The sequence below is a fragment of the Bos grunniens genome, chromosome 16 (genome assembly GCF_055505025.1).
Source record: "Bos grunniens cultivar Pamir isolate PY7600 chromosome 16, Bosgru_T2T1.0, whole genome shotgun sequence".
Classification (NCBI taxonomy): Eukaryota; Metazoa; Chordata; class Mammalia; order Artiodactyla; family Bovidae; genus Bos; species Bos grunniens.
The window spans coordinates 15996488-16016982 of NC_141180.1; the positions used below are offsets into that span (position 1 = coordinate 15996488).

The 20495-nt window shown below is 42.3% G+C and overlaps 1 protein-coding gene across 2 annotated transcripts in view; it reads left to right on the forward strand.

Moving 5' to 3' along the window:
* Positions 1-20495, forward strand: part of COLGALT2 (collagen beta(1-O)galactosyltransferase 2) — a 121520-nt gene that overhangs the window by 52293 nt on the left and 48732 nt on the right. The gene's annotated exons all lie outside the window — the stretch shown is intronic.

A 20495-nucleotide genomic window follows, 5' to 3' on the forward strand; every position in this document is an offset into this window, starting at 1 on the left:
GCAGTCTTCTCCAATTAACATCCTTGTCTGTGTTTAAAAAATACTGGTGCCCTGAGGTTTCAGGGCAGATAAGCAGCACATCAGCTGAGAGGTCCTGGCCTCCAGGCAGGCTAGTCTTTGTTCACAAGGTGAAGAATTCAGTGAGCCTGCAGGAAAGTCAAAACATTTATTTTTGTCTAAGGAGAGAGAACTTGGCAGAAAATATCGTTCCTTTCTCAGAGCTCCAGAGTCTGTGGTTTGAGGTCAGTCTCCTTATTGCATCTTCATAGTTTTCTTTCCACTTGCCTCGTCAGTCCTGATTTTGGGGATTTCTTTACTGAACATTGAAACCCAGTCACTCTCTATACCTTTAAATCACTTTATCATTAGATGGACTTAGCTTCTAGTGGCTTCTAAACATTATCATCTTAAATTTCCTGCATTCTGTTCCTCAGGTAGGTTTTCTTTCCTTTGCCTGAAGGGCTCACATATGTCTTCCATGGGCCAGCACTGTATTAGGAATTGGAATGTCCAGCTAGTTAGGACAGGGCTGCAAAGAATACTCTGAGATTTAAAATATTAATAAAAGAAAGCTAACATTAGTTTCATTAGATAGCAGATAGCTAAACGAGCAAAACACATATACATGTATTGTAGTTGGGATTGAAGATTAAGGACAAGAAATAAGAATAAAAATTAATAAAAGGGCTATACTTTTTAAAGAAAAAAATGTAAGAGTGGTAAAGATATTAAGGAAAGATGGCAAATTAGAAAACCCCATAAAAGTACAGTTAAGAGTATAAATGAAAACAGTGCACTTAAATGTATTCAGGTAATTTGTTGTTGTTCAGTCACTCAGTTGTGTCCAACTCTTCACCACCCCATGGATTGCAGCATACCAGACTTCCCTATCCTTCACATCTCCTAGAGCTTGTTCAAACTCATATCCATTGAGATGGTGATGCCATCCAACCATCTCATCCTCTGTCGTTTCCTTCTCCTCCCGCCCTCAACCTTTCCCAGCATCAGGATCTTTTCTAATGAGTCGGTTCTTTGAATCAGGTAGCCAAAGTACTGGAGCTTCAGCTTCAGCATCAGTCCTTCCAATGAGTATTCAGAATTGATTTCCTTTAGAATTGACTGGTTTGACCTCCTCACAGTCCAAAGGGACTCTCAAGAGTCTTCTCCAACATCACAGTTCAAAAGCATCAATTCTTTGGCGTCCAGCCATCTTTATGGTCCAACTCTCACATCCACACATGACTACTGGAAAAACCATAGCTTTGACTATACTGACCTTTATCAGCAAAGTTAATGTCTCTGCTTTTTAAATATGCTGTGTAGGTTTGTCATAGCTTTTCTTCCAAGGAGCAAACATCCTTAAATTTTATGGCTGCAGTCACCATTTGCAGTGATGTTGGAGCCCAGGAAAATAAAGTCTGTCACTATTTTGGTTGTTTCCCCATCTATTTGCCATGAAGTGATGGGACTGGATACAGTGATCTTAGTATTTTGAATGTTGAGTTTTAAGCCAGCTTTTTCAGTCTCCTTTTTTACCTTCATCAAGAGGCTCCTTAGTTCTTCGATTTCTGCCATAAGGGTGGTGTCATCTGCATATCTGAGGTTGTTGATATTTCTCCCGGAAATCTTGATTCCAGCTTGTGCTTCATCCAGCCTGGCATTTCTTGTGATGTACTCTGCATATAAGTTAAATAAGCAGAGTGACAATATACAGCCTTGACATACACCTTCCCGATTTGGAACCAATCTGTTGTTCCATGTTCATTTCTAACTGTTGCTTCTTGACCTGCATACAGATTTCTCAGGAGGCTGGTGTGTGGTTGTTTTTTTTTAATTCTTTTCTTTTGTTTATTTATTTATTTTGGTTTGACTATTTATGGGCTTCCCTGGTGGCTCAGATGGTAAAGAATCTTCCTGGAACACAGGAGACCTGGGTTCAATCCTTGGGTTGGGAAGATCCCCGGGAGAAGGGAATGGCAATTTACTCCAGTATTCTTGCCTGGAGAATCCCCATGGATAGAGGAGCCAGCTGAACTACAGTCCATGGGGTCGCAAAGAGTCGGGCATGACTTAGTGACTAAGCAACAACAACAAATAACTAAACTGAGGTATTAACAGCAACACAACTGTGAGGAAAGTCCAAAGGGTTTCTTTAGAAAAACAAACCAAAAAAGTCAAACCAAATAAATAAATAAGTGAAAGTGTTAGTTGCTCAGTCATGTCCAACTCTGTGTGACCCCATGGACTGTAGCCCTGCAGGCTCCTCTGTCCATGGGATTCTCCAGGCAAGAATACTGCAGTGGGTTGCCATTCCCTTCTCCAAGGGATCTTCCCAATTCAGTGATCGAACCCAGGTGTCCTGAGTTGTAGGCAGATTCTTTACCATCTGAACCACCAAGGAAGCCATAAATAGACAAACCAAAAAAATAAATAAACAAAAGAATAAAAGAAAAAAAACAACCCTACGCACCAGCTGGCAGCATGGCAGTGATACACGGAGCCTTTGAGCACTTGCTCAGAGTGCTCCCTCTAGGCTCAGGGTGCTCAGATTCTGAAGAGGATGCTCGGGGATTCCTCCTGCCCTTCTCGCCACCCCTTCCACTTCCTCACTAGGACAAGTCAGTACTTCTTTTTCTGAGTTCATTGTGTTCTGTTTTGTTAAGGTTTTAAGATTTTTTTTTCATCTCTCTTCAGATATAACTATATATATTTGGAATTGTTCATTATAGAGTTGAGGTCCACAAATCATTTTTGCAAATACATTAGATTTCTTTAAGATTTTTTTTATATTTGGAAGGTGTTTTTTCCCCCACTGAATCAGAACCAAATGCATTTTACTGGATTACAGTTTATATTTCTTTTATTGATGAGCTACTTATAATTACAATGTCTTGCTATGTAAGTTTGGAAATTTTATATATTCAAAAATATAACTGTTGAAGATATATATCAGTACTATTTCTCGTTTCGCTTCTTTCTGTTAGGTTTACTCTTTCAGCGTGGTGTTTCATAGTTTTTATAACAATACAGATGAAACAATGGCATATAGGTAGTACATAATTTAGTCAGAATTAAATAGCTGAAGGATTCCAGAAGCCACTTCAATCAATACACAGCCTACTGTATGGGATGGGATCTGTCTGTGGATAGTATAGTCAGATATACTTGACTTTATTTTCTATTTTTTAAAACCTGAACAAATATAAAATTCTTGATTTTATGCTAGGTATTTTGTTATTCCTACCCCTGAGATGTTACCACAAGGAAATCTCTTCATCCATTGCTTTTGAAAATTCACTTTTAACTTCCGGGTTAACTAGACTTGAGTCCTGGGTTCATAATTTACTAGCTTTGTGACTTTTCTCATCCAGAAAGTGGGGAGATGTATTTCCTAGAATGCTGTGAGAATTAATGAAAAAATACATGTGCTTCATTTTACCACATCCTCATCTTGAATGCTGCCTTGCACCTAAAGGCTGCTGTTATGTCTGTGTACAAATCAGATCAGATCAGATCAGTCGCTCAGTCGTGTCCGACTCTTTGTGACCCCATGAGTTGCAGCACGCCAGACCTCCCTGTCCATCACCAACTCCCGGAGTTCACTCAGACTCACGTCCATCGAGTCAGTGATGCCATCCAGCCATCTCATCCTCTGTCGTCCCCTTCTCCTCCTGCCCCCAATCCCTCCCAGCATCAGGGTCTTTTCCAATGAATCAACTCTTCGCATGAGTCCAGAAAAAAATGTGGTTCTTCTCAGGCTATGCTCTGATCCTCTGCTGAAGAAACTAGGGTCAGTGAGTTAAAATCTGGCTCTAGTGATGCCTAAGTCTTTCTCTATCAACTCTGTAGGAATGAAAGTTTCACCAGTGACAGTGAGGTAATTTACAGAAACATTGAACCGAAAAATTGATCAGAAGATTCTGGGGGAAGTGAACTTTTGAACATTGGACTTTGTTGGCTCCCTTCCCATGATGCCTCCAAGAGAACATCGCAGCAACTAAAGACTGAAGCTTGCCTTAGACCTGCCCTGACCTGAGGCTGGGTAAGGAAGGGCGGTGAGAGCTACTGTTGGGCTCCTTGGCCCTGGGAAAGCCATTGCACCCTCTTTTAGGTCAAAAGGGAAGTTGAAGCTTTCTCCCTGAATTGACTGGATCTGAACTCTGTTTATGACAGTGGGTGCCAAGTCCTTTTGCTGGTTTTGTAATTTGGTTTAAGGGACACACCCTAATGAAAGCCGGGAAGAATGACTCACCTGTTGCCATATTTACCATGACCACAATTCCATTTGCTTGAACTCTGCCCTGGTTAAATGTCTCCAGGGACTGCCTTCAAAGTAATGGACGACATTCCCCCACTTCCTCCTGGACAGGCTATTGGACTCCTTCAGAGCTTTTCAAAGCCCAGTACCAAATAGCATCTGACTCCAACCTGTTTCCAGGGCCCGCTTGAGAGTGAGACTTTCCGGATAAGGATAAGGAAAGCAGAACGGAAGTGCTCCAAAAGACATTTCCCCAGTCTTGTCTGATTGTGTGATTCATTTTTCCAGGTAAAGTGTCCACATTTTACATGTTTAGTGATTAAAACTGAGGGTGAGGATCGAATTCAGTTATTCAGTGAGCATCACTTTACTCAGTGCGGATGTCACGTGCTGTCCCGGGCTTGACAATATAAGGATGGGGAAAGACAGACACGTCTCTGTATAGACCAGACATGAGAAATAAATTAATACCATAGAAATACATATAAAATTGCAACTCTGATAAGCACTAGAAATAAGAGGTATATGGTACCAAAAGAACTCACAACCCAGGGATCTGACCCATGTGGAAAAGTCAGGGAAGGTCTTGGAAGCCTAAAATCTGGGATTTTTATCCTGCTTTCCAAAGTCACCAGATGAAATTTGGGGCAGGCTTTTAAAAAGCTTGTGTCCCATGATGAATTAGACAAAAATCTCTGCTTTAACTTAACTCAGTGTAAAGGAGAAGAGAAAAGTAACTGCATTGATGGTGTGTTACAAAAAATATGAGAGACTGCTCTGTGAAATGACACCAGGAATCCAAATCACAATGAAAGGCATTGTTTTTCAGGGAAATATACAGTCAAGAACTAGTCTGACTAAATCAATAACCCTTATTTTTAAATTTCACTATTTGTCAAAATTTACCTCCCAAACCTGTGGCGTGATGGTTGGCTTCCAGGCTCGTTCTGAATAACCTTTATAGAACCAACGGTTCTGGTGCCTTATAAGCTACTCCATGGCCCAGAATACCGGAGGTTTCCCTGTGCATTTTAAGCAACTGGAAAGACTCAGCTACCAAGATGGGAAACAACAAAACAGCCCCACTTGGGGACACTGAGACCGAAACTGAATACAAATCCACAATTTCTAATCTAGAATTCTGAACATGAAAAAGCTCTGAAACCTGTTTTTTTGTTTGTTTGTTTGGTTGGTTGGTTGGTTGGTTGGTTTTTAATTCATTTGGTGGTGCCGGCCAGTGCTATCCAAACTCCATTCCCTTTGTTCTGACTCTCATCCATTCGGGGCACACTGCTGACTATGGGGTGCAGTTCCCTTGTCCCATGGGGACAGCTCAAGAGTCCTGGTTCCCAGAACCCCTGTGAGACATGGAGCCAAGGTCACCCTCCATAGGACATCACTGGCATTCTTCTCTTTCTGCTCACACTTATCCTGGGAAGTGTTTTTCCTGGGAACACTTCCTAATCCATCATCCTCACCCCTTGTCTGGAGGCCCACTGCTGAAGAATCCATCCCAAGACAGAAAATCTGACCTCAGATTCTTTACCGCTATTCTTGACCTGAGACTATTTCTAGCATTTATTTATTTGACTTAGTTTTGCGTTCTTATGTTTGGCTGCTAAATATTAATGTGTTTGATTACAGGGTACTTCTCCAGACTCCACTGGGATTATTACATAACATTCACAGTATATGCATCAGAGTACCTTCCTCAAGTCTAATAAGATATAAATTGCAAACACATTTCACCCAAAGGGTTTTAGGTAAGGGATTATGTAGCTATATAAAATACTAACAAATCAAATCCAATGCTATATTAAAGGAGTAATAAATTATAACCAATTAAAGTTTAAAAAAAATGTTTGTGTCTCCTTAAATCCAGTGTCTCCATTCATAAGAAAGGCAAAGATCCTTAAGCCTCTCCATTAGAGAGAAGATAATCAAGTTAGCATAAAGTTTTGAGAAGCATTAAAGAAAGCAATCATTTTTAAGTGTCACTTGCTCTTCAAGGCTTTATTCAAAATTATGAGCACTTGGTTGGATATGTTTGTTCCTAAGGCCTGAAGATAAGAGGTGCAGTGACCCCTGGGGGCTCTAAAATGATGTAAATGTCCCGCGGCTGCAGCCATTTGACTAATCACATGGTGTCTATTGATACATCTAGTACTTTGAAGACAAAGCTACAATATACCCTCTGCCTTTTGTAAAATATTTCCTTCTGTTTTAAACGTCACTCCAAGTACAATTTCAAAATAAGACTTAGGTGTGGACAGACAATCATCTGAGTCCTGTTGTCTGACTTTGGCTCTCTTATGCTTTTGAGACTTGGGGCATGGTATGTCCCTTCCTGGACCTGATTTTCCTGATCTGTAAAATGGGTTCTAGTTCAGGGCCTGAGTGGTAGTGAGCACTCAGCTGAGGTAGGCCCCTTCCCTGCAGAAGTGTAATGAGTAATAAAGGTAGCAGGGACTCATTGAGGCCCCATGCATTTGTGTTAAAAGCCATATGGATCCTGGAAATGTTATGAGCACAGAGTGTTCCTTCCCTCCGACAGTAGTTTTCCATAAAAGAGATTGGAAAAAATACCATCAGAATAGCCTCCTGTTTGCCTCTGACACCAGAAATAAGAGTAAAGTAACTTGAAATGCCTCAAAAATGTGTCTTGGTACTCTTCAGTTTGCATGAGTGAATATAGATTATGAATGTGGATCCAGCACCTGCCAAACGGTAGTCCCTGCCTCTTGCCCTCTCCCACCCCCTGGAAAGAAACCCCAAATAAGCCATGTGGGGAGGCCAGACTTACAACTTTGCAAAGCAGGTAAATTCAAGGCAAATATTTCCTCTCTCTCCCCTGAGCTGACCGGGTATGTTATTCCTGGAACCAAGACAACAGGTATTGGGTACTAGCAATGGTCTGGGCAGAAAGTTTTTATCAGCAGGAGCCAAGTTCTCATTCTGGGTGACTCTGTGGGAAAAAAACAGCCTTGAAGTCAACTGGCAAATCAGACACTTCCTGTCTGTTCATGTTTCTAGCCTAACTGTTTCAATAGGAAAAAGGTTGAAAGCTTTTGAAAAAATCAAAATGGTTAATATGAGTTTCATGTTATTCTATTTGCTGTTTCTTTTGCTTGCATGATAGACATGCAGATACAGAAACGAGGCTTTTATTTTGTCATCAATTTATGTGAACACTTATTCATTCTTTTAGTCATTCAAGAAGCACATCTGTTTATTTATTATGCAGAAGGCAGATTTTGAGTGAGAAAATTTGTAAATGTGGTCTAAGAAGTATAAATGAATTTATGAAGAAAATGGGTCAGAATGTTAGAAATCACTCCTTCCCAGAAAACCCATCATGTGTGGCAGCCATCCTGTGCATGAAAATGGAATAAAGTGAACCAGCAGTTGGATGTATTTTCAGCATTTCCTTTGAGGAATTCAAAGAATAGACTCTTGCTAAAGGCAATACCTGTCACAATCAAGCAAAATATATTATTTCAGATAATTATTCATCAGCTTATCTTTTCCAGCAGGGGAAGATGCTGAGGACCCAGGGAAGTGGGACACACATCTTCACTGCTTCCTATGCTTATCCCCTTCCCGAGGGACAGCTGTATGTTGTCCTTAACCTTCAGCAGCCATCTCACTCCTTTGATCTGTAACTCCTAGACCAAAGTTACAAACATATCATACTGTTTCATACCTCTCTGCCTCCACATGTACTGTCCCTCCATCTGGAATGTTCTGTCTACCTTCCACCTCCCTCTAGATACCTGCTCATTCTTCAAATGCCTGTTCAGGCTTCTCATCCTTTGCCTCCTCCCACAGCTTACCAGCCACGTTCTCCTCTCTGGCACTTGGAGACGTTGCCATCCATCCACCACTGCAGATGTCATGCCCAGTTACAGTTATTTATTTGTACATATCATCCCTGATTTATGTTGGGATTACATCCCAGTAAACTTACTGTAAATTGCAAATATTGGAAGTTGAAAATGCAGTTAATACACTTAACCTACCATTGTGGCTGAGCCCAGCCTACCTTCAACATGCCCAGAACACCTATATGAACCTACAGTTGGGCAAAATCTTCTAACATAAAACCTACATGATAATAAAATTTTGAAAGCTTCCCTTGTAGCTCAGTCGGTAAAGAATCTGCCTGCAACATGGGAGACCCGGGTTCAATTCCTGGGTCAGGAAGATCCCCTGAAGAAGGAAATGGCAACCCACTGCAATATTCTTGCCTGGAGAACCCCACAGACAGAGAAGCCTAGCAGGCTACAGTCCATGGGGTCGCAAGAGTCAGACACGACTTAGTGACTAAACCACCACCGCCACGTGTAACTTATTGAATGCTGTACTGAAAGTGAAAAGCATGTCTCTGTATAGAATGGCTGTCAGTGTTTACCTTCCTGATCCCATGGCTTATTGGGAGCTGCAGCTGCTGACCCTGCCCATAACCACCAGAGAGTATTTTACAGCTTATCACCAACCCAGGAAGAGATCAACACATGAAAAGATACTCAACACCGCTCATTCTTAGGGAAATGCAGATCAAAACTGCAATGAGGTATCACCTCACACCAGTCAGAACGGCCATCATCAGAAAAATCTACAAACAATAAATGCTGGAGAGGATGTGGAGAAAAGGGATCCCTCTTGCATTGTTGATGGGAATGTAAATTGGTATAGCCTGTATGGAGAACAGTATGGAGGTTCTTTAAAAAAACTAAAAATTCAGAATTTGAAGTATGGTTTCTATGGAATGGGAAATGCTTTAAAGTGAAAGTGAAGTTGCTCAGTCGTGTCACACTCTTTGCGACCCCATGGACTGTAGTTTACCAGGCTTCTCTGTCCATGGGATTCTCCAGGCAAGAATACTGGAGTGGGTTACCATTTCCTTCTCCAGGGGATCTTCCCGACCCAGGGATGAAACCCGGGTCTCCTGTATTGGAGGCAGATGTTTTAACCTCTGAGCCACCTTAGCACCATCATAAAATTGCGCCATTGTTCAGTCAGAAACCATCTGCACACCTGTTTTTCATTAAACTGTCTTGTTTTCCAGCACATGCTGCATTGTTGGCACAGAGGAGGTGCTTAGGAGATACATAGGTGTCTGTTGTACTGAGAGCATTATACAGGTGTTTTTACATTCCTTATTGGAAGTTTAATGGGAAACGAATCATTCAACAAATATTTGTTGTGCACCTACTCCGTGCCAGCCCTCTCAGAAATGCTAGGCACAGAGCAGTGACCGGAACAAACAAATGACCTGCCGTCACGGTACTTAAAATCTTCATCTCAAATTGATGGTCTTGAGCTCAGCTAAAAATTCTATTACTGGGGAAGAAGAGGAAAAACTGATACTGAGGCAATTAGCAGTCTTTGCCACACTGTTCTTTGCTTTTTTCTGTGTTTAAATGGGCATGTGACCGATAGGGCCCACATGGGGTCTCACTAATAAGATGGCTCATTATGTCGACCTGGAAAACAAAGAATAAAATCACAGTGACCCGTGAGACTGACCAAATTGCCCAAGTGGCATTCTGTTTTCTCACTGGCATCTGTCTTCTCAAAGCTTCGAGACCACCAGATTCCAGACCTCCAGCTACGTGACCACAGGACTCAACTATAGGCTAAAAATTAACCATCCCTTCAGAGAATTTTTCATCGGTGGCTTATAAGAAGGACCCTGTCAGAAAGAGAGACTGCTAGTTCTCCTTAAGAGGCAGTCACCCTATCTTTGCCCTCTAATAAATTTCCCTTTTCTTGCCTGACTGCCAGGCTCACTCTCTTTTTCTCTGCACTTGCCTTGCAGTGAGCTTTTTGATTGTTAAAAAATAGTAGACTGTGGTAATTCTGGTTTCTTTAACTTAAATGCCAGTGTTGAATTTTATCATGCATCTTAACAGCCTGTTGAATAGGCTGTCTTATTTCTTATTTGGAGCTTCCTTGTTGCCTCAAATGGTAAAGAATCTGCCTACAATGCCAGAGGCCCAGGTTCAGTCCCTGGGTTGGGAAGATTCCCTGGAGACGGGAATGGCAACTCACTCCAGTATTCTTGCCTAGAGAATCCTGTGGACAGAGGAGCCTGGCAGACTATGGTCCATGAGGTTGCAAAGAGTTGGACACGACTGAACAACTATCACTTTCACTTTCTTATTTGAGTGTGTGTGTGTGTGTGTGTGTGTGTGTGTGTGTGTGTGTTGGGGATGGTGAGGGAGAGGCCAGATTTCAAAATAAGCTATTGAAAACTCCAGGTGCTGTTGTCTCTTCCCAATAACCCACTGTTAGGTATGAACAGCAGGTGTTATTATTCCATTTTACAGGTGGAAAAATTAGAGCTCAAGTAAATTCATAAAGATGAGAGAGCTAACTGGCAGAAGAGCCATGTCTTCTGACTTGATACTTTTATATTTGGTTAAGGATGTGGTTGGTTATATAATCTGGCAAGTAACTCCGGCTCACTGGGTGACTGAAATATTTACTGTTGTTTTCAACTGCAGTTGTTTCTAGAAATGAATCAAAGTAAACCTTTCTGTACAGAACACGGCCGCTTCTTTCAGCGTCCTTGTGACCTTCCACTCAAATGCCCACCTTTCCTTTACATGTTTTGCCCAGATCAGCCAGTGTTCCTCTTCACACGGAGACTGGATACTGATGCTGAGATCTCCCACTGTGCTTTGTTGAGCCCACCCAGTCCTTGGGCTGGGACTTTCTCTGTGGTCACCCTGGCTCCAGCTCCTCATGACGCGATGTTTAATGGCTCTGTGTTTGGCCAGGGCATTTCCCCACCAGGGCTGAGGACTGACAGTTTACATCAACAGCCTCTCCTAGCTCCTTGGCTGAGAACTGGCCCTCCTTGCATGCTGGTGACTGCGCCATGTTCTTGGGTTGCATCTGTTCCTGTCATTTACAGTCAGGACATTCACATAGCAGAGTAAAGGGTCTCTATTTGTTGCATTGGAACAGAAAACTGAGGGTTTCAGAATTTAAGAAAAATACTTATCAGTGATGAAGTGGAAGTGAAAAGAGAGCAAGCTTTGGGAGAGAGTGTCTAATCTCAGGCTCCTCACCCTGTAAAATGAGGATATACCTACCTTGAGAATTACAGTAAAAGTTAGAGATAGAGATAGGAAATGTCCAGCTTAGTGCCCAGAACATAGTGGATTCTCCAAAAATGCGAGAGAATAAAATCTATTTTCTTCACTTTCCATAATAATCAAAATTTGGGCAACAATCCCAAGGGAAATGAAAATACATGTTCATACAAAAACTTGTACATGAAAGTTCATAGCATTGTTCGTAATAGCTAAAAAGTGAAACAGCAAACCTCCATTAACTGGTCAATTGATGAACAAAATGTGGTCTATCCACACAGTGAATACTGTTCAGCCATGAAAAGGGATGAAGTACTGATACATGCTACAACATGTTCAGCCATGAAAAGGGATGAAGTACTGATACATGCTACAATATGGATGGACTTTGAAAACATCATGCTCAAGAAAGAAGTCAGACACCAGAAGGCCACAGTTGAATGATTCCATTTCTATGCAGTCTCCAGAAAATGCAAATCCATAGAGACAGAAAGTAGATGAGTGGTGACCAGGGGCTAGAGACAGGGGATGATGAGAAGCAGCTGCTAATGGGTACAAGGCTTCTTTTGGGGTAATGAAAATGTTCTGAAATTTGATCATAGTAATGGTTACATAGCGCTATGGACACACTAAAAACCACTGCATTATATACTCTCAAAGGGTGATACTAGGTGTGTGAATTACAGCTCAGTAAAGCTATTATTTACAAATAGGAGCAGGACTAAATATGCCTTAGTTGCTCGGGGAAGAGATGTTATAGATGGCGTTTGTGCAAGTATACCTGTGTGCTTACGCTAAGTTTCCTTGTTTTTTCTTTTTTCTAATAGTGACTCTATTGCTATTAGACTGACTGAGAGAATAATTTAGACCTTACCCAACCTGTGCATGTCAGTCTTTCTTTGTCCCTGAAGATGCTTTCTGAGTATGTGGAAGCAGGTCAGTGATATTACTGCTATCCTCCCAACCATGCCTGAAATATTTAATTACTGAAATATGTGCCCTGAGCACGTGCAGATGGCTGGGCAGTGGTTACTAAAGGCTGAGATAATGTGGTCTTTGTGTTGGGTCCCTGGTTTCCACAGAGCGCCTGCCATGCTGGAATATATTTATGGCATTTCAGCCTAACCGGTTAAAACAGGCTTTTATCTCTAAACCTGAATATCTGGCTTTTCTTAGGAAAGTCTAGCATTTCTGGGCACACATTCTAGCATGGCAGCAATCGGAGGGCGTCTGCGTGTATCTCTGCCTTACAGTTCTCCTTTCACGCCCCCAGACAGGGCCCATCTCACTCCTGTATGTAATCTGTGCTCAGCCTTTGTAGGCATTTGGGTTGGACTGGGGAACATCTTCCTGAAATTGCTCATTTATTCATTCATTAAACTGATGATTAGTGCCTGCTTTACATGGTGAGCTCTATTAGGTGCTGGAATAGTCCTGTCCACAGGGAAGAGGCTCAGGTAATGGAGAAAGGCAGGAGCAGTGCAAGAGCAGCTGTGATGTCGGGAGTATGGGCAGGGAATTGACGTGTGGCTACAGGTCTGGGGCGGGAGGTTCAGGGCTCCTGGGGAGTGTGTCCCTGGATAGGGTGGTATCTTCTCTCTAGTATCAGAACTTTAGTTTTTGACCCATTGAAGAACATTTCACTAGTAACTCCATTTCTTCAGGGCATAGCCACAAATTAAGAAAACTTAATAGAATTGGAAAATCCAGCAAGGAAAAGAGGAAAGAAAGAGTGGGTGAAAAGGAGTGGGAAGAAGAATAAACAAAGGAGAAAGAAGAAAAACAGGAAAAAGGGTACTTAGACAAATGAGAGACATATTTATCTTGTCTCAGATGTTGTCACTGATGCTTTCATGAAATGCCAAGGTTTTTGGCTCCCAGGAAAATTATGCCAAAGGGAACTTCGACAAAGCTTATGTGGAACTAATGAATCTTCCCATTTTTCTTGTTTTATTTCCTGTCATCCTTTCATGTTGAGATGTTCACATTGATTAATCTGCTTGATCAGGCAGAGAATTCCTTCCAGTTTAACAGGTGGGCATCACTGTCTGTGGGTGTGTGTGGTGGGGTGTGTGAGCTGGTGTTGGGAGGGGTATCAAAAGGTCTGAAGGAAAAGTTCAGACTCTAACCCCCACCATTTATATGGCTTCAGCAAGACATAACCTCTCATCCTCAGCCTTCTCATCTACGTGTGTGTGCTTAGTTGTTCAGTCATGTCCGACTCTTTGTGACCCCATGGACTAAGGCCCCCCAGGCTCTTCTGTCCACGGGGATTCTCCAGACAAGAATACTGGAGTGGACAGCATATCCCTTTTCCAGGGGAGCTTGCCAACCCAGATATCGAACTGGGGTTTCCTACATTGCAGGTGGATTCTTTACCAGCTGAGCTACCAGGGAAGCCCTAACATGGAGAAATAAAAAGAATGTCTATCTTAGCTAAACATGAAGCTCAAAATGGGACAGTGTGTGACATACGGGGGTGAGGGGTTCTTAACACTAAGAGAGGAAAATCTAGCTCACGATCGAAAGTATCAAGAAATGGTCTATTTGTAATATGTCTAATTAAGTTCGTCCTGGTTTTATTAAAATGATAATGGGCTTTTGAATTCACCATTACCTGGTCAATCTGTGAATTTTAACCATGCCTCCTTGCTCTTTAGGAGTGCAATTGATTACTTGGTTGATTCCATTTCCAGAATTAGCATGACTTTTTACATCACTCTTACGCAGTCTTTAGATGTAACACCTATGATTGTTTCTGAGACTGAATGGTTCATACTGAGGAAGGACATCAAGAAAATAGAAATATTTATTTGTTGATGAGGAGGGTTTCATGAGAAGTGAGTTTCCCTGATTTGTTAGTTCATTAGGAAGCATTGCTACTAACTGATTTGGTAGGATCTTGGAGAAGGAAATGGCAACCGACTCCAGTGTTCTTGCCTGGAGAATCCCAGGGACAGGAGAGACTGGTGGGCTGCCGTCTCTGGGGTCACACAGAGTCGGACACGACTGAAGTGACGCAGCAGCAGCAGGAGAAGACTTTTGTTGGAAGAAATTCCCAGCTTCCAGTTCATATCTGTATCCTGATAGGAAACATAGTCACAGCTAGTCCACCCAGCAGACAGAGTCTAGTTTTTTAAACAACACTACACAGTAGCCAGGAGGCAAGAATCCATTGTATTTTGCCAAGTGGCCAAGCATGTCTCTTCCCACCTTTGAAGGACAGCAGCTGGTGAGCCTGTCCCTGAGAGCAGAGACAGAGGTGGTGGGACTGATAACATGCCCTTTCTTGAAAATGAATTTCACTAGTTGCTTCTAAAAGTGAAATTTTATTCGTAGGTGGAGCTCTTTATTTTCTACACCGATGAGTCTTCCTTGCTGGATGAAAACATGAGGCAGTTAAGAGGGCAATTCAGATTTTGAAGTCTCAAGTTGGAAAATTCATTTTTTGCCAGCTCGCTAGTCATGGCGAATGGTCCAGGTGGTGACTAACTTTGTTGTTCATTCCATCACAGCTCCCTTGAGCCCCTTGCAGGTTCCAGGACAGCGAAGATCAGTCGCTGCACAGCATTGCCTTCCTCCTGCCCCACTGACTGCAGGCCTGTTGCTCTGTAGCACTGGAAGTCTAGACTTTCTGGGGTGGCAGGCAAGCTAAGAACATTCCCTGAGGGTCAGTGCAGAGGGGGGTGATCAGGAGTGCCAGGTCCTCAGTGTCCGTGTTCCTCTTGCAGAGTGGTCCAGTCTGCATCTTTAATTTGGCTCCAGTGGCCCTTCACTTAGTAACGTGAGTTTAGCTCTCACAACCTCAGTAGTTCTTATAAAAAGAAATGAGCCAGTTGCAATTATTTCAAATTGGCTACTTGTTTAGGAGCCAAGACTGAGGAATGAAAACTGACCTTCTAAAACAAGGAGGAAAGTCAGTGTGTTTAGACGTCGCCAAAGAAACTTCAGTTTTATTTTTGGCCGCAGCCAAATAGGAAAGCTTGGTCACTCTGAAGACTTGTTTATCTGCTGGTCTGCTGCAGAGGCTCTTGCTTTCCCCTGTAACAGTGACCATGCACCTGCTGGCCTGGGGACTTCATCAGCCAAGAAAAGCCCTGTACATGCTTTTGACTGAATTTGCAGTATGAGCGTGCGTGCGTACCAAGTTGCTCAATCATGTCCGACTCTTTGTGACCCTTTGGGCTGTAGCCCGCCAGGCTCCTCTGTCCATGGGATTCTCCAGGCAAGAATACTGGAGTGCACTGCCATGCCCTCCTCTAGGGAATCTTCCTGACCCAGGGATCAAACCCATGTCTCTTACATTTCCTGCATTGGCAGGTGGATTCTTTACCACTGAGCCACCTGGGAAGCCTGCAGCATATGTTTACTGCTGTCCTAATCTGACTTTGAATCCAAGACTCATGGGCCTTTGCTGACACGCACAGGTAGGGAAGAGGAAGAGGCAAGAGGAACTAGAAGCAGAAGCAGAGAGGAAGCGGACATGCAGCTTGATGGTGAGATGTGACCTAGACTCCCTCCCGAAGCCATGTGGATGGATGTTGCCCCTGTATCTGCCAGCTCGTGCATTTCAGGTGCCACCAGCTCTAAAGAAAGCCAGCAAAGACTAATGGACAGAGAGGGGACCAACCTCGAGCATCACAGGAGTATCAGGGCCACGGTTCTCCTGAAGGTGGAGGAGGGAGGTTCCAGTACTCCTGGAACTCCAGGTCGCTCTCCCATGAGGCCTTCAAAGACAATTAATTACATGAGGATTGGCACAGCTCAAGAGCTGAGCTCTCCTTGCTATGTCATTGGGAGCCGGAGAGATGATTTAAGATGATTTAATGTGACTCTCTACTCTGGTTGGGAGAATTGAGGCCAAGATTGAACAGGCTTCGCGTCCCAGGAGCCTGGTGTTCCAGCCAGTACCTGTTTGTGCTTCGTAAACAGTGGTGCTCCAGTCTGACTGGTGAAATCACTAATCGCTGCTTCACTTTGTCGGTCACCTCTCCAGGGGTATCTTCACATCATTCCTTGCTTTCTTCAAGGAATCCTCTAGCGATGTCCGTTATCTCTTCGCGTGCTTTTCTTGATCTCTTTGGGAGTAGATGGCAGACTCATCTTCCATGGGACTGGAAAGAGCTGTGGGTTTGAGAGAAAGCCTTGGCTTCTCCTGCACGCTTTGTGTCCTTGATGGAGAAATCCGTCCAGCTGCAGATTTTTGTGTGTCCTGCAGCTGGTGGAGCTGTAGGACGGGTCAGGCACTGCACCGTTACATTTTCTACAGGGCTCTGAAAGCAGAACCTTTAACCCAGGCCTCACGTTTCCTCAGGGAGCTTGCATCTGGGCCTTTGCTCTGTCTCTCTCTCTCCAACCCTCTGAAGACACCAGTGCCTGCATGCTTTCATGATTATGTATTCGAACGGAAACACATTTTCATCAGAGGGATTAAAAAGCAGCAGTTAGAAGTGTCTGCCTGGATTTCTGTTTATTTGCTTTCGCCAGGGGAGTGGAGGAGCAGGGTGGTGTTCTTGAGGGGGCGGACTGCAAGCCCTCCTCAGTGGCCTGGACCCGGCCCCTGTTTTTCCTGTGGGACAAGGCAGGAGACTGGCTGTGGGCATCAAAGGCGGGTGTGGATGGACCTGCAACCACAGTGGGAGGACTTGCTCATTTCCTCGGAAGCCTGAGAACAAAGAGAATCTGAACAATGGGGGGAAGTAACCGTATAGGAAATATTTAAAACGTAATCAGGAGAGTATTCAAAGTCTCTGCCTCTACTTTTAATTAGACACATCTGTCTCTGCAGATTCCACACAGCTAATTTCTCAGGATGTTTGGCAGTAGTGGATACTTAGGCAGAGTTTGGAGTTGTTTAGTCTGTACACCAGGAAAGTAAATTTCATATAATGAGACCTTTGTTAAAATAATTAGGAGAAAATGCAGCAAGGAGTAGGAAGGGCGAAGAGAACGTCAGCCCCATGTAATGCAGAAGCAACAGTCAAGGAAAGAAGTAGACGCTGTCTGAAGTTGCCTACACCGTAAGGCATTTGGGAATAATATGGAATTCCTAAAACTTTTGGCTCGCACTGCAGTCAAGATTTTTGGGGTTGGTTTTGTTTTAACTTACTCTTACCCATAATACTTTGCGTGAAGAAGAATATGCATTAGAGTAGGTTCTCAGTTTCAGGACTTGCTCTACACGTGCTCCATACCGTGAGATGAGTGGGTTGACAATCCTGGTGCCCTTCCGGGCTATGATGCCGGACGTCGTGCTGGGCTTTGGTGGCTGTGGCTGTGTGTGACTGTGGATGTGGTTTTTGCTTATATGCTGTACTTCTCGGCACAGCTGCAAGCTGGATGGGGTCCGTGTCTCCCTCCCACGTTGCTTCCTGGCCCCTTTTCCCACCTGCTTGTATTCCCCCACCTCTGTCCTAACATGCTCACCTAGTGTCCCCCAACACTATCAGCTACACACATCACCTCTCTTCCCTCCAGAAAATAGAATGTCCAGGTGGGTCTGTGGGTCTCTCCCTCCTACATCTTGTTTCAAAGAAAGGAGATGATTCTAATCTGATTTCCAAAAAAGACTTGAAAGTAGATTGAATCGGCCATTGGCATCACCTCCTGATCCCCTATTTTTTGAATAATGTTTTAAATAAGGACAGTTTTCATTCAAATATCCATTTTATGAAATAAGATTTTCAAATATTAGTCATATCCCTCTTTCCTTCATTTTCCTATACCTTGTGACATGAGCTACATATCATCATGTTACTTGGTGTTTTACAGAAATTTATTCCCTGTGTAACATGGCCTTTCACTATGCTTTGCTTAACAGTGTGTTTTTTCTCTTGAACATTATTTCTCTTAAAGATTTCTCGTCCTCTCTTAGAGATTTCACTTGTTACTTTTGGAGGAGCCGTGACCCCCAAAAGCTCAAGTAAGAAGAATAAAAACCATTATAGATTGGGTTTAACAAAATTCTATGTACTGAATTGCTGTAAATGGAAGAAGTGACCACTGTTCACATCTCTTCATTTGCTCTTGTCAACGCCATGCTCCCAGGGAACCACCACTGCTGATAATGCCAACAGCTTTCCCTCCCCAATAGGAACTGCTGAATTGCCAATAAAGTATAAATTGCCAATAAAGTATAAGTGAGAGTATATTTTTACTCACTTAAGTGTCTCAGATACCTCTATTTTCCCATGACTGTTTCTTTCCCATTGTTCCTCCATTTCTTCCTTCCTTCCTCCCTTCCATCCTGTTTTAATTTTATTCAGTGTGGTTTTAAAAAATCAGGATTAGTGTTGAATTTTCACTAATGCTTTAGGATTTTTGCAGCATATTCATTGAAAGATAACTGTTCTGTAGTTGTGTCTTTATCAGGTTTAGTTATCACTGTCGCACTTGCATTATTAAAAGGACTTGGAACAAGCCACGTAACTATGGAGGTAGCTAATGTTAAGATGGGCTTTCCAGATGGCTCAGTGGTAAAGAATCCGCCTGCCAATGCAGGAGACGAAGGAGATGCGGGTTCAATTCCTGAGTTGGGAAGATCCCCAGGAAGAAATGGCAACCCACTCCGGTATTCTTGCCTGGGAATCCTATGGACAGAGGAGCCTGGCAAGCTGCAGTCCATGGGTCGCAGAGTTGAACATGGCTGAGTGTGCACACACGCACACATACTCTTAAGATATCTGGTAGAATTTCCCTATGAAACCACCTGGGTCTAGTGGGGTTTTTTTTGTTTCTTTCTTTATTTCTTCCAAGAAAACTGTTCTGTTTAAGTTTTATGTTTCAACTGGAATCAATTTTGCTAACATGCATCTTGCTAGGACATCTTCTATTATATCTAGTTTTCAAATTTATTTTGTATTGAGTTATATGAATTAATTGCATATGATTTTTAAAAAAAATTCTTTCATGTCAGTCATATTCCCTTCATCTTTGTCTTTTCTTATTTTTAATTTTTGTGTTGTCTGGGTTATATTAACTAGTGATTGTCTTTTGTTGATTTTTTTACTTAAAGTAACATTTCTTTTGTTTATTAATTCTGCTTTTTCTCTGTTTTCTACCTCATGACTTTCTACTTTCATCTTTATGCCTGTTTGTTTTGTTGCTCTTTCTCTAGCTTTTGGAGTAGGAGTTTAACTCATTAATTTTTATTGATTTAAGGATAAAAAACTGAATTTTCTCTGACCACTGCTTTAATTGTATCCCTCAGTTCTGATCTCTAGTGTTTTTATTATTTATCTTTAGAAGTTCTAAAGTTGATTTGTGTTTCTTCTTTCACTTAATAGTTGTTTAATAGAGAGTTTTTGATGGAATTTTGGAGGTTTTATTACTAATTTTTTACTTTATGATGTGATCAGAGAATGCGATAAATATTATTCCAATTTTGTAAAGCTTTCTTCATCGTGTAATTGTTGGTCAATTTTTGTGAATGTTTCATGTGCACTTGAGAAAAAAGTGGAATCTCTATTGTTGTGTTCCATAGCGTGCTGCAATTCATGGGGTCGCAGAGTCGGACACGACTGAGCAACTGATCTGATCTGATCTGATAGATTCTTTACATATTTACTTTCTCCACTTCGTACTTTCTTTAACTGAAAGTAGTATATTAACACCTCTTATTATTGGTGCTTGCTTTACCTTTCTGTACTTTCTGCTGTATAGGGGTTGGCAAACCACAGCCTGTAGGCCTGTTGCCTACTTTCATAAACAAATCTTTACTGGAGCACAATAATGCTCATTCATGCATGTGTTATGAATGACTGCTTCACTGCTACAATGACAGTTAAGTAGTTACAACAGACAGTATATAGCCTACAAGCCTAAAATAGTCACTGTCTGGCTTTTAAAGAAAAGTTTGCCAACCCCTGTACTATATATAGGTATGTGGATATGCACATTTATTATATCAATGTGAATGACATTATTTAGCATTATTATTATAATTACAATTTTGCCTTGTTATGTTTAATAATTTTGGCCTGAATTCTGCCTTATTTGATGTCAAGATTACAACCCATGCTTTCCTTCTTTCTTTTCCAGTTGACTGGCATATCTGTTCATTTTGGGGTGTTCTGAATAACTTTGTCTTAGATACATTATAGTATACACAGCATGTGTTTGCTTTGTGACACTGT